Here is a 14,663-nt window from a genome sequence, read left to right as displayed (position 1 = left end):
AATTTCAAATGCAAAAGAATGTTTGTTCTTAACAGATTCTATGTCTAATAATGGCCGTAACTTTCCTAGATGGAACCGGATCGCTACGAAACGTCCGTAGAAAGTTCTATAGCGTATGATGTCCCTAACTTTCATAAATGGTCCCGGATTGCTAGGAAATGTTCGTAAAATGGTTCTATAATGACTAATACACATGCTTTTCATGGCGGGCTCTAATTGGCTCGATATATGTTTATGATCCCTAAGACGTTATATGACATGTTTGGTAATGATATCTAGAGAGCCACAGTGTATTGTTATTACGATACACGAGGTCGATTTGTTTACTTACCAGTGAAGGTACGTAATGATGATTTATGTGCATATGGTTTCTCACTACTCCCTACTGGTCGTGCATCTTTATATATATCTTTCACCGAGTCCCGGGCCGAATGTGTATTCGTGCACGAGTTCCTTTTATTGTTCACCAAGGTCCTCCCTGGAGGGGGCGGGTGCCAGTATGTATATGATGATGGCGCCGGCCAAAGATGGGCGTGTGATATACATGATGGAGCAGGATCTGCCACAGCGAGGTCCGGGGGGCGGGTACGTTATTCGCGGGGTCCGCCGCACTGGAGGCGGGTGCGGTATGTGTATGATCGCTTCACCGAGCCCGCAAGCAGGGCCGGGGTACGGTATATATATGTATATATATGATGACGTGATGATGATGACATAACGATTTGATGATTCTTTCATGAGGTCCCATTTTATAAGTAGGAGTACGGTATATATATATATATATATATATATATATATATTGACGACATGATGATATGATGATCTTAATCGCAAGGTCCCTTACTATGGGGGCGGGGACCTTTTATATATGCATGTGTACATGATGATGATTTACTAATTTTTTCTAAGTCCATGATGAATTGGATACATTGACATGCATGATTTATGTTTCAAAGGGCGCGTGTGGTTTTACGGATTCTTGTCGATTTTCTATACGCTTTCTTCGGTACGATTACGTTTCATTTACTACATTCCATACTTTCGTGCACTCGGTCATCTTCCGTCTTGACCCCGCTTTCTTCGGGAAGTACGTTCCGTTTCGTACGCGGTACGGACGATCGATTTGGTGACGCCGGTCTGGGCTGATTACTGCTTTCAGAGCGCTCCCGCCTTAAGGCCCCGTATTTTGGTACGAATTCCTCCCGTTGTATATGTACGTTTATTCGGGGGGTACGGCGGGGCCACATCCGTCGTATGATTAAATTTTACTCTTGGGGGTACGTAGACATACATGTGGGTTGTGAGTGGTTGTTCGGTTATGTTCGTATGATTTGTGCTTTGGGCGGTCCCACCTGCATAGCGACCTTATCAGCTTGCGTTTGTATATATTTTGAGATGTTGTGCCTTGCATGTGGCCTTGGCAACGCATGATGTGTATATATGCGCCACGGGTAACAATTTGGAAACGTTGTATAATTAACTTTGTACATGTATGAGTTGTATGTCGAGATTAGGTTAATGAGTGTGTTTGGGTGTCCGGCTCGGGCACTAGTCACGGCTACGGGGTTGGGTCGTGACTCGACTGCTTTCGGGATTCGACACGTGGCGAACGACGAGAAAAGGTGACTTCTTGTTCCCGCGAAACGAGAAGATAACGAGACGATGGCATCATAGGTTTTCCTAGTTCATCCACTTCCCGTTACTCCGGTATGACCTCGGTCCGGAAAGTGTGGGGACTATGCAGCTGTCGGTAAAAACCGGTTGGCGTTTGTCTGGGGTGCGAACCGGGGGCCAAAGAAGCAAGCAATAGCGCTTGATGCGGGGTTTTTGTTAAGTCGTCGTGTCCGGTTCAACCATAGTAGATTGGTCCGGTCCCTCCGTAGCCGAGGTTGATCGTGGCTGTTTGTCACGGGTTCAAACATAGCAGAATCAGTCGTGGCCGTTAGCCCGTTTCTTCATGGCCGTTACGGTCGTGGCCGTTGGTCGGATAATCGGTTATTCGCCGCCGCGTGTGGAAATCAAGTTGCCACACCTTACAACGATCGTGCGGGTGTCGGACCCATACAGCCCAACCTTATCCATATTAGATTTTCTTTATCCTAAAAAGAGTTCATGATGTAAAGAAGGTCCATAGAGGAAAAACTATAAATAGGGGGCATTCCCTCACTTTGGAGGGTTGGTTTTTCAGATCCAAGAGCTTTGTATCTTGAATATATATTGAAATTCTTTCTCGCTTTGATTTCTCCAGATTTTGGTCCGGTTTACTGTTTAAATAATTCATTGAATCATTTCATTCAACATTGCACGGAATATATATAATCTTAGCTTAATATATAAAACTGACATCTTTACCCAACCATTAGCATACCAACTTATACTTTACTTAAATCGCTTTTATAAGTAAAATATACACGTGCATCTTTTGTTCATCAAGAATAGATTAAAGTGCCACATATCCTATACTTCATTTACAAATTTAACTTATTATCCAATTTCGGGGTAAAACAGAACTCGCTATCAGAAAGCACAAGGATTGTTGAAGTTGAATTTTCTGAATCAACTACTGTGCCTTTAGTAGCCCCTTTTGCTGCTTCTAAATATTTCTCCAGTTTGCTAGCCACCTAATGCATGGTTGGCCTATTAGCAGAGGAGGATGAGCAACAACTGATTGCTAATCTTACATATTTTCCCAATTCACTATTATAGGTTCCATCTAGCCTGGTGTCAATAATATGGGCAACATCACCTGTAGTAAGGAATGACCAACCCATTGAATTATGTGACAGTTTTTGCTTGTCATCACAGGAGGCTGCCCTGTGATTGACTCCAAAAGCACGACTCGAAAGATATAACATCACTCTTTTCATGCAACTTCTTTAAATGATAATACCCTACAACCCAAGAACGGTGACGTCCGTGAGAATTTTTTTCATGATATTGATAGTGCAAAGAGTTCATTGTAATTTAACATGTTATAGCAAATTACTTACCTTTCATATTAATGATCAACCCAAAGAATGAAATATACAAGACGAGTGCAGATCACCATCATAGAAACTTCTTACTCGGGATCAAGACAACCGATTGTGCCAACAACTACAGTTGACACGAAAGAGCTCTCATCAAAGAAAAAGCTCTAGAAATTCAAAATCAGCAAGTTTGCTTGGAAATTTTCATTTGGTAAGATGTTGTTACTCTTAACATCTCTGTCGACAATAGATGGCGTGCAACCATAATGCAGATAATCAAACCTAACAAGTTTTCCATACACATAAATCCACCTCAATTTCAGTAAAAAGATAAACAAAAAGACCAAGATGAGAGAAATGAACAGAGATAAAAAGGAAATATTACAATCTCGGATAATGTAGATTTTAAGTTCAAAATTATGTCCTCTTTCCAATCCTTGAACAAAGATTATTGTTGTAATAAATTAGGAAGAAGCCACCGCAAGCAGGTGAGAACGGAATATAGACAGAAATATAGGGCAACTCAGCTTTTTAGGGTCATAACATTCTATCCCATCTCAATATGTGAGCAGCTCCTCCAAGGCATGAAAATGGATATGACTTTCTCTTGATGGAATATAGAAAGCTAAATCTTCTTTTTAGAACCACAACATAGTGGAAGTAGGCAACAAATGCTATTGGAGTCCGTGTCTGACATTGGCTCTCTAAAGAAGAATGAATACTTATCTAAGCATGTGACAATGAATACTTATCTAAGCATGTGACACAAAAAGTTGAAGGAACTCAAACATATGACTAACAGCATCACAGATGGTTGCTTACCTTCTACTGCATTCAGGGCAACTTGTAATCTCTCTATCCAAGTCAGTGATTTTGGAGCATCACCTACATCAGCAAAATAAAATGTTTTAATACATTACTTTGGCGCACCAGAAATTGCTCAGGAATATTATTTGGAGTTATGGACAACAGTTTTGAGGGTTGAACATCTCCAATTAAAAGAATAGGAGATAAATTAGTAGGAATTCTCTTACAAGATTTGAAGTAATGTTGGTTATAAAACAGATGGAACTAACTAGTCAATAGCAAATGCAATATCATTGAATAACCACATATTCCTCTGTTTTAAGATTGTCCATTGTCAAAACAGTTTCACATTGTTCTCTTAATGGAAACATAAAAAGCTAAACCTTACTGGTTAGTTAGTCAGATATGTTTTAATAGATAAAGAAGACTAAAACATGAAACTGCCAATTCGCACCATTGAGATGCTCTTTTACAGTCCCATTTGCCATCTACTCGTACACAAGCGCCATATTAGCACCTTCATAACAATACCCAACAAGTGAAATCAAGTTTATGTGATGAACTCTTCCCAATAGCTCAGCCTACAAAACCAGATATTCAGAATATTGAATTAATTCCAAGTTTTATGTAAGTCTATACAGATCCTAAAAAATATTATTGTGATATAGTGAGGGGTCCTAGAAGAATTCATTAATTCAATAGGGCCAAGTTTGAAACCTCAAGCTGAAATTCCTTGTATCCTGTCTCAGCAAGCATCTTCACAGCGACTTCTTTGCTGTCCAAGTAGCCATGACATCCTATTTGTTATACCTCATTTTAACCGGGTCAAAGCGGAGTACAACATATTGGTGATTCCTAATTATTTAACTTAAGGAGTCGCCACCTAATTATTTTAACGGTGAATTAGGACACCTAATTATTAACTAAATAATGCTAAACTAAACTCCATTTTTAAGGTCTTACAAACCTAATAAATTCTAGGTAAGGGTTCTAAATATCCTAACGGGAAGGTCTTAGGCATCCATTAGAATCCATTAAATATGGTTACCGACCAAACTTAGGTTAATATTAGAAATTAAGAGAAAATATAATAGATTAATACCTTATAAGTAATTTGAGAAAAAAGGTATTTTCTAAAAAAATATATAGGTAATTAGGTAGAGAGTTTTGCAAATAAATAACATAATGCGTTTCTAGCCTTAAATAAAGAAATAACTATTTTCAAAAGGAACGAAAATCATTTTTTATAAATCATATATCTTAGTGTCATTTGTTTTCAAATGAAAGTATTTTCCAACATCTTGTACGAATTTAAGGAGTTGCGCATAAATAACTGCTTTAAAGAAACTTAGGAGTTTCGGGTTTGAAGTTAGCAATAATTTGACTCATACGTTGAGAAAATTGTTTAAACAGAAAACTTGAACCTTTTGTTTTAAAAAAAATGTTTGACAACTTAGGGATGAAATGCCACTTTTATTTAAAAGGAATTGAGTAAAGGTAATAACTTTTAGTTCACAAAAAGGGTTACTCGATGCTAAAAAAAACGTAAAGTTATTATCCAAGATTTGCTATTAATGCTCAAAGACATTTCCTTGTTTAAATTTCAAAAAATTGCTATCGATCCAAGTATAGTTAGAGATAAACTTCTATAAAATTAATAATTTAAATCCTCAACCTATGAAAATAGATTAAATTAATGAACTCTTTAAAACGTCACTTCAAAATCTCTTGAACTCTAAATCCTTCATCTCTAAACTACCCCATAAGATTAACTATTTGAAGTACTCTTAACTTAACCGTACCTATGAAATAAAAATATTCTAGCAAGTCAAAAATCTATAAGAAATATATAAAGCGTAAAATTGATTGACGCAATAGGAGGGGAATTCCGTTGTTTCTTCCCCTCTGTTGTGTTCTGTTTGGGTGCGTTTTCGAGAGCATGAGAGGCGTCACTGGAGATGTAAATGCAAGTCTTGGATTTAACGGCGACAAACATTAATCTCAAACGAGATTACTTGCAGCGGTGAGAGTCTTTTATGAAGACTCCATGTCGCTCCCAAAGTGTACATGCAAAGAAAAGGATGAAAGGATTAGAAAACGAGATACGGGGGGAAATAAAGGCCAAGCAACACGGTGGCGAGGCGCCAACTTATAATAGCAACTATTACATCAAGTGTAGCATATATACTCATTTTAAGCACCAATTTAAGTAGCAAACAGGGTTGCAGCTCGATCACAAGTATGTGAGAGTCAGCTCATAGCATCAATATGCTTATTTGAAGCAAAGCAACAACTGATGATCAAGCTACAACAAGCAATGCCAATAAATAACCATAGATAGCAATCTGCGAAGTAGTAACATGATGAAACCAACAAAAGGTCAACTGTAGGCAACCATAAGTAGTGCTTTGAGCCTCGGACACCGGCAGTTATCTCAGAGACAGGCTCATCAAGTATAGAGTCTGTTGATTTTAAACCAACAGCTAATCCATTAAGAACACTTTAAGAATGATCAGCATGCTTGACAGCAAACAACATCAACAAAATGGCAGACAAGGAAGCAACAAGTTTATCCCAAAATGTGACAGCCACATAGGAGTCTCAAAACCAAAATGCTACAGTTCCCAAGATACCCCAGCTACAGGCAAAACAAGTCCTGGACACCTAACATGCATAGTACACTTAGGGAAACATGTATATGGGAAACTTGAAGGATCATTTGGAGTTTACACATTCAAACTTTATTCAGCTCTAATACTTGTGATGTTTGATCAACTGATGACCAAACTGGAATTTTGTGACACACAAAAGAAAGAAAGCTGAAACTAAACATAAAAATACATGTTCAGGCTTCACACTAAGGCCAGTTCTAGGAAAGGGGAGGCAGCTGATGGCACAATGCAATATCAAAAAAAATCTGTATGGTTTAAACTCATTTATTATTCAAATACAATCATCTACTAACCACTTCAAAGCAGCTGAACATAGGAGTTACAAACACAAATTTCAAAGATAAATTATACTTCAACCAAAATGCACTTAGTTCTAATTTCAAAGCTGGGAGCAGCAGCCTACTCAACTAGTAAAACTAACATAACAACAGTTTGGTTTGCCTAATATATTTGTAGAAAGGGATTATTTACTCTTGAATGTAGCTTATATGAAAGAGAAAAAAAAAAGAGGTTTAATCTTCAGAGATACAACAAAAAAATGGGCGGTTAATTTGTTCGGCAGCTAACTATTTTACTATTTAGACAGTTGAACCAATTGGTGAAAGACATCTGAGATGGCACTTGAGGTAAACAAGTTCAAAAACTAAACTTTGTTTAGACAAAATAAGGACTTAGATTGACTTGCAAGTTTGAGTTATCTTGTAGCCTTTTACTAGAAGCCAGCAAGTACGTTTCTTATCCTTTTCTTTAATCTCAACAATTTATAACACCTGACAGCAAAACCAATCTTACTTTCACCATGACATTTTGATATTTCAAATAACAACAAAGGGACTTAGACTAAAAAGAGGAACTGGTAACCATCTTACACTAAAGAAAAGAAAGAAAAAACTCAGTGCAGCACATTTTGTTCTTAATATCAAGAGATCATTTACCTCCCTGAGCAATCTCGAACTTTGAACAAGGAACCTATGCTACCATTTTGAACACGGGGGGGGGGAGGGGGATAATCCCGGACTAGTATCACCAACGTTGGAGAAAAACATGATATCGAGAAAACTAACGATAATATTTTGACCATCATTCAGACTTGGGATAAACAGAGAAAAAAAAAAAATTAACATGCTTTCTAAGCCAAAAGTATCATATAACTAAGTAAAGCAGATCCTGATTATGAGCATAGCAATAAATTAAAACCAAACATTATTAACTTAATCATCCACACATGAACTTATATGAACATATCAATACTACTAAAACTGAAACCAAACTAAACTAAATTAAGACACGAACATATAGACACTGTTAACTGAAACTAAACTAACTAAAACATAAACATACACAAATATTACTGAGCTACTAAACTGAAACTAAATCAACTAAAACAACAAAACATACATGAACACGTAAGTGCTATTAAACTACTAAAACTGAAGTTAAACTAATTAAAAGAAGGATTATTTACCTCTTTCGAGTGCAGCGAACTGAGGCAGCGGGTCTACGGATTTGACGAACTCCGACCTCAAATTCAAATAGTTTTAGGAAGATAGCAGCAAGTAGGTGAAGTAGTAGAAAAACAATCTTTGAAGGCTAAAATGGTGGTCAGAATCTTAATTTTTTTTTTTAGAGAGAGAGTGAGGTAATCCCCGTTTTTCTTTTCAATGAATGCTACCGGCTCCTTTATAGTTGTAAATTAGGGTTTCGGATTTCAAAAACCCTTTTGGCTCCAAAACGAAAATCAAGAGCCGTTGAAGTCAAAATCGACCTCTGAAAAGTTGATTTTCTCTCAGAAATTCGAAGGATACATTGTTTTTTTCGTTGACTCAATTAAAGAGGAGAGATGAGGGCTGTTACAGCCTTGATCTTTGCTTGAAAATGGAAAACTATCTGCCATGAACCGATTAAAAACATCGATCCGTAGCTTAAAAAAAAAAAAAAAAAAAAGAGACAGCGGGAGTTCTTGCCATGGGGTAGAAAAACTAAACCCTTACCCGAATTGGGGAGGCATATCTCTGAATCGATCGTGGAAGGGGAGGATTTGGTCTCAAAAAATCAGCAAGGAGACAAACGTCTCCTGCCATGGAGAAAAGGATAGAGAGGCAGAAATGACGTGGTGGATGAGGAGATGAGGGTTTCCGTATGGTTGGGGGGGGGGTATTTTAGTCATTTAGAAATGTATTTTAAAATATTGGCCAATACGGGGACGACACGTGCCAGGGACATGTGGGAAATGTGGAAGGCATGTGCTGGTAATGTGGGAGATGTGTGCTGGTAGTGCCTTTTTGACCACTTGGTGCAGACGTGGCGCTTGCGTGGCATCCACGTGGAAAAGTTGGGATGTGGGAATGGGACTATTATTGACCCAATTAGGACCAGATTTTATGTAAAATTTGAATTTAAAAAATTTAAATGACGAACACTCTTTATTTAATTATATAGTAGCGTGCGTAAAAAATGTCACTTAATATATTTATCAGTATTCAAATAAATGAAATAAATGCGTATATATATCATGAAAGTCGTGCAGTAAAGAAATGCTATCGTTCAATAAAATAAATGCCATGCACTTTGCATAAGATGATAAATAGAAATGTTAAGAGTGACCATCGCGATTATAATATTAAGTGCTCGCAGTATGATGAAAAAATAATAGTAATAATAATAATAATAATAATAATAATAATAATAATAATAATAAATAATAATATTAATGATAATAACAATAATAATAATAATAATAATAATAAGATGATGATAATAATAATAATAACAATAATAATAATAATAATAATATTGATAATAATAACAATAATAATAATAATAATGATAATCATATTAATAATAATAATAATAATAGTGATATTAATAATAAATAATAATAATGATAATAACGATAATAGGCATGACTATAGTTGGACAGTGGAAAACGACCATATTAATAGAAAGCAAATAATTGTGGTAAAGTATACATAACTATTCGAAAAGGGCGGGACAAAATCGGGTGTCAACACTATTCAAAAACCACCTCTGCCTAAAATCTTCTCAAAATTGTTGGTCATACTCACTATTTTAGTGTATGAAAAACGCTGGCTTCTTGACTCAAAAGACTCGACCCTTTCATCCCCTGATCATAGTAGCATTGTCCTAATTCAGTGCGAAACTCTTCACCTTGAATATGATAACAATAAAGAGACTTGCACACAGCATAACTTTGCGTTTGGTAAAGTAACAAATGGTGATAACCACAATCGAGAGCATCAACAATACAGCTCCTGATGCAACTATTGGAATAGTAAGCTTCTTTTTTGTACATTGAACTGATTGACAATGATTTGGAATTAGCGCTACGAATCCATCCATGCTGTTGGGAATAGGTGTGTTACTCCAGCATAGGTTTTAATCAAAAGCTATCAATAATCTCGCTATTTACATCAAAGAGATATTTAGTTAATCGAACCAACAAAAACTCGATGGGCAAATAGCAAATTATTTCTGGACTAAAGCAGCATTGTTGGACTTGGCACTTGAGCAAGGAACCAATCCGAGTGAAAGGTCATTAGCCTTTAACAGGAATAATACCTCCCTCTACTTGAATTTAATTGCAGGCAGAAGCACCTTAAACCAGAAACATACTTTAAAACATACAATGTTGTTACTTTTAGTGCGTAAAATGGTGCTTGAAAGAGACCTCATAGAAGAATACCTACTGCTGAGTACCTGGCTAGATTGTTTTCTTCATATTTTGAAATATTTTGTTCTTGACTTAATTATACGCGTGGCATAAACATAAAAGATTGCTGGCACTAGCCTTGGCATGAACTTTTCTTTGATTGAAGGAATGGGACAAAAGATAAGTGGAAATATGCTTCACATGTTCAGGCTTATCTCTGAACCTCAAGATCTCAAAATGGAAGAACGAGCTCTTTTGCTCTCCCCATTGCATCTCCTCCTACCAGTGAATGCTTGCAAAGCCTCAAAAGGCAAATTAACCCCTGGGAAAATCCAACGGGAGAAGTTACAAATCACGGTTCCCCAAGAAAAAGTACTTTAGTTCAAGATTGACTGGTATAACTGATAATCTATCTCATAAGAGTGGTGGGAGTAAAATATATCTCAGATGAGATTTAAGTGCACCTATATACATCCTGTAAGGCACATAGGTTAAATTGTGATCTACATGGTTGTGAATGGGTAACACACGGCTTGCAGAATATGAAGGTGAGTATTGCTAAATGTACTTACCATAATCCACATCAAACTTACTATAGTTTCCAGTAGATAATATGTTCTAGTTAGTTCTACACATCATTTGGCAACGTGAAGAACATATTATTTACTGGACTCCAACTAGTAAGTTTTCCACAAATGAAAATGCAGACATAGAGAAAATTGTAATCCTCCATATCTAAACTAGTGCTAGCTATTGATATTCTTGATATGGAAATTTATCAGCATACCTGAGCAACAAGGTTCCACTATTTGCTTTTTGAGCAAGTTCGAGTGGAATTGAACCCCAGAACTTGTTCCCAATTAAGTTTCTGCCATAAAAATAGCAAAGATACTCTATTCATTTGATCATTCTAACTGAAAAAATGATCACGAAACCAAGAGGAAGAAGGAAGTACAATACTTACAGGAACCTCAAGGACGTAAATCCTGCAAGAAAGCTAGGCACTAGACCAGTCAAATCGTTGTCCGATAGATCCCTGAGATTGTCAAAATCATTTAAACTATGATCCTCTTTTGGTCAATCTTCATAGATTTTAAATATTTCAGGTTCAAGGAGCTTACAAGTACTGCAAAGCAGTTAAATTTGAGAGAGTAGGTGGAATCTCCCCACTCAATCCTAAATTTGAGAGAGTAGGTGGAATCTCCCCACTCAATCCACTTGAGGACATGTCCCTGGAAAGAGTTTGAAACATTTAGCATGGAGAATTTAGAAGAGCTTAAGGTACTTTATTCCGAAAGAACCTTGGAGTGACCTTATTCCTTAAGCATATTATTCTGTCAATGGAAAATACATTGGACAACTCAAATGATATAAGTTCGGAAACATACAAGCCTATGATTCGGGTGGAACTGCTGGAACTGTAATTGCAGCGAAGACCTTCCCATGCGTAATCTTTTGGGACACACGGATCTCCTTTCCAGTTTTTCTTCACATCATAAGGTCCCTTAATAACCATAATTGCATCAACTACACTCCAAGAAAGCAGAATTGGGACAAATAAAAGAGATTATGGATAGGAAACAAGTCTCAAAGAACACTGAAAAATCAAGTTCTTTGTTAAACTCTTTTGCACTACCAAATTATGTAGATTAAAATTACCTAGAGGGATTAATATTCTCCCTACAAGATATTGTCTCCAAAACAGATACAGCAATTAGCTAAGCACGAGCAGACGGTGGCTAAAAAATCAATGCACTTAAAATTGTAAAAGCAAAAAGGAGTGTAATTGACAAATTAGAAATGCCTCCTTTGTGATTTTAGCTCAACTATTACATGAACTGTCTACTCTCAAATTCTGGACAGCAAAGCTAAATTTTAGTGAACTAATAGATGGATTTGTCCCTTACAATTAACTTCCCTTCCTTGTTTATTACTCCACATTGTGGGTAAGAAAACTACACCAAAAGAAATCACACATCTTGTTGCCACACAACGAAATTCTCTGAAGCTTCTGCCTTTTTATCTTTTGATTAGATCATGAATATCATTTGGCCTTATCATTCAGCCTCCAACTAATCCAGTCTATTTTCACATTATGGAAATCAAATAACCATGCTTCACTCTAACAATTATCAATAACTGAACTTAAAAGAAAGAGATAATGGTCAAAAACACACAGAACTACCACTTTTCCACGAGTTTCACACCCCAACTATCGGATGTTCCTTTTCTACCGAACTATCACCATCTATGTATAAAAACACACTTCAACTATCGGTTGTTCTCTTTTCATACCTGAACGATGGTGATAGTTCAGGAAACAAAAGGGAACAACTTATAGTTGGGGTGTGAAACTCACGAAAAAACAATAGTTCAAGAGTGTTTTTGACCATTATCACAAAACAAAAAACAAAACAAAAAAAATTGTTGGAGCAATCCTAATGGAGAAAGGACAGTGCAAAACGGCATACGCACCATCATTTTCATGAGTATGAAGATTGGCGAAGCGTTTAGCAGAATAAACGTCAAGCACATTAATAAGCGGTGGTAGTCCTAGTCTCGACTTATTTGTTCGACTTAACGTATAGTTAAAATTGCTAGCCATTCTCTTGTCTTCCATCACAAAAGTGGTCAAGTACTCTGGCTCAAATTCTTCCCAGACAGTTTCACCATTAATGACTAGGTCAAATTTTCTGGTCTGTTTTGGGTTAAGGCTCACTATTTCAGCAAAATGCAAGTAGGTAAAGTGTTCAACATTGGGATCAGTAGGACCCCATGAAAGAGTCAAGGTACTAGAATTTCGTGGAGTTGCTGCTGTCTCCATTGCAAGGGTTGGTGTGTAAAATTCGTTTTCAACATCTATGTCAACCTCTCGTCTTGTGGTAACTATATCCCATTCTGCAAGTTGAAAAGCTTCCCAAATTCTATCATAAGCGTCAAAGCTATATCTGCAACAAACAAAGGACAAGCAAAAATATTTTCGATGAATCAATCAGACTTCAATATTGCGTTCGTATGAACTACAGAGGGAAATGTAACTAAAAGCTGAAGTTGGGAATTATTTTCTTTTCTTATTTTCTCGGAACTTGAAATTGTGTTTGTACATGTAATTTACTTGGAGTTTTATGAGTACAAGTGAAATTTCTCACAAAAACTGATCTGAGCTAATTTTTGGAACTTGAAAATATTTTGAAGATAAATTTTCAAAATCTGATCAAATTTCATGACCAAACGCTAGCTTATTTTCAAGAATTGAGGTACTTGGCCAAGTTTTCAGGGGGAAAATAAGTGCAAGAATCATTTTCCAGAAAAAAATTAAAGTAGTACTCCTCCGTCCAAAAAAAATTGTCTTTATTAGTTTGTCCCAAAAAGATTGTACATTTCATATCTAAACAATTTAACTTTATGAGATATTTTACTATTTCCACAAATATCTAAAACTTATTTTGGACCACACATGTCAAAAGTCTTCCTTTATTTCTTAAACTTCATGCCAAGTCAAACTAAGATAATTTTTTTGAGACGGAGGGAGTAACTTTTACCGGGAGCACTTTTCGATTCTTGACTAAGCACAAATTAGTGTTATAACGCTGGCAAAATCTTTTTTAAAATTGATTAGTCGGAGATTACTCTACTAAAAACACTTATTGACAAAGAGCACTTTTAAAAAGGAATAAATGCGGACCGGTTAGCATGGTCAGTCCGATCCATTAAGGCATTGGGTTTCTGAATCCCGAAATGAAAGAGTAGTTTTACCTCAGTGGCAAACGACCAGAAACGAAATTGAAACGCATTTTAAGCTCCAGTGATATTTCATATTCAGAGGGATACATTGAACTTAATCGTCGTAGCTCCAATGCTGAAATAAAAGGTGTCCCGTTACCCGTATTTACGAGGCATACGTTCGTATAATTCGTAGGAAAAACATGTATAATCTCCTTTGTGACTACATGGGAGGCATTGTGTAGTTGAATTGTGTCCCAGAGCTCAGTACCAATATGCAAATCAAACTTTGGTACTTTGACTTTTATTATCATAGTTACCATACATGAAAATGGAACGTACTAGAAATTTGCTGTCTCTGTCTTTAGAAGTTCTTAGGTTGCAGCAATTCCTTTGCCCCTCTGGAAAGCTTCGAACTGTCTCCAAGTATATATCCGAATCGTTGTGTATGAATTTAGGCAATACATGTGCATTTGCACCAGTGTTTATGAACATTTCATCGCTTGTGTAAGTTACTGGAAAAAAACTGCCAGTATAGCTTGAGTTTTCTGGTAATCCACAATCGATGCTCACGAATCCTGAAAGAAATAGTGCACAAGAAAAGTTGATTTAATTTATACTTAACACCATAGATAGACAAGAGTTTAATTTTCAGGAAATTAGAAATTAAGAAAAAGCTTTTCAATGCTATTAATTACGTGATTGATCATCAAAAACTGGCTGGCCGTGAGTTAAAATGGTGATAACCAAAAGACCAAGGACGGGGAAAAGGAAATATTTTTGCAACTTGGAGTTGGAATCCATGAGAGGATTCTGGTCCAT

At 36.5% G+C, this 14,663-nt stretch overlaps 1 pseudogene; it reads right to left on the bottom strand.

The window, feature by feature from the left end:
• Positions 1–2,083: 2,083 nt before the first annotated feature.
• Positions 2,084–14,663, bottom strand: LOC132057721 (putative leucine-rich repeat receptor-like protein kinase At2g19210; annotated as a pseudogene).

Source organism: Lycium ferocissimum, chromosome 5, assembly GCF_029784015.1.
Source record: "Lycium ferocissimum isolate CSIRO_LF1 chromosome 5, AGI_CSIRO_Lferr_CH_V1, whole genome shotgun sequence".
Classification (NCBI taxonomy): Eukaryota; Viridiplantae; Streptophyta; class Magnoliopsida; order Solanales; family Solanaceae; genus Lycium; species Lycium ferocissimum.
This window is presented reverse-complemented; position numbering and strand designations above follow the sequence as displayed.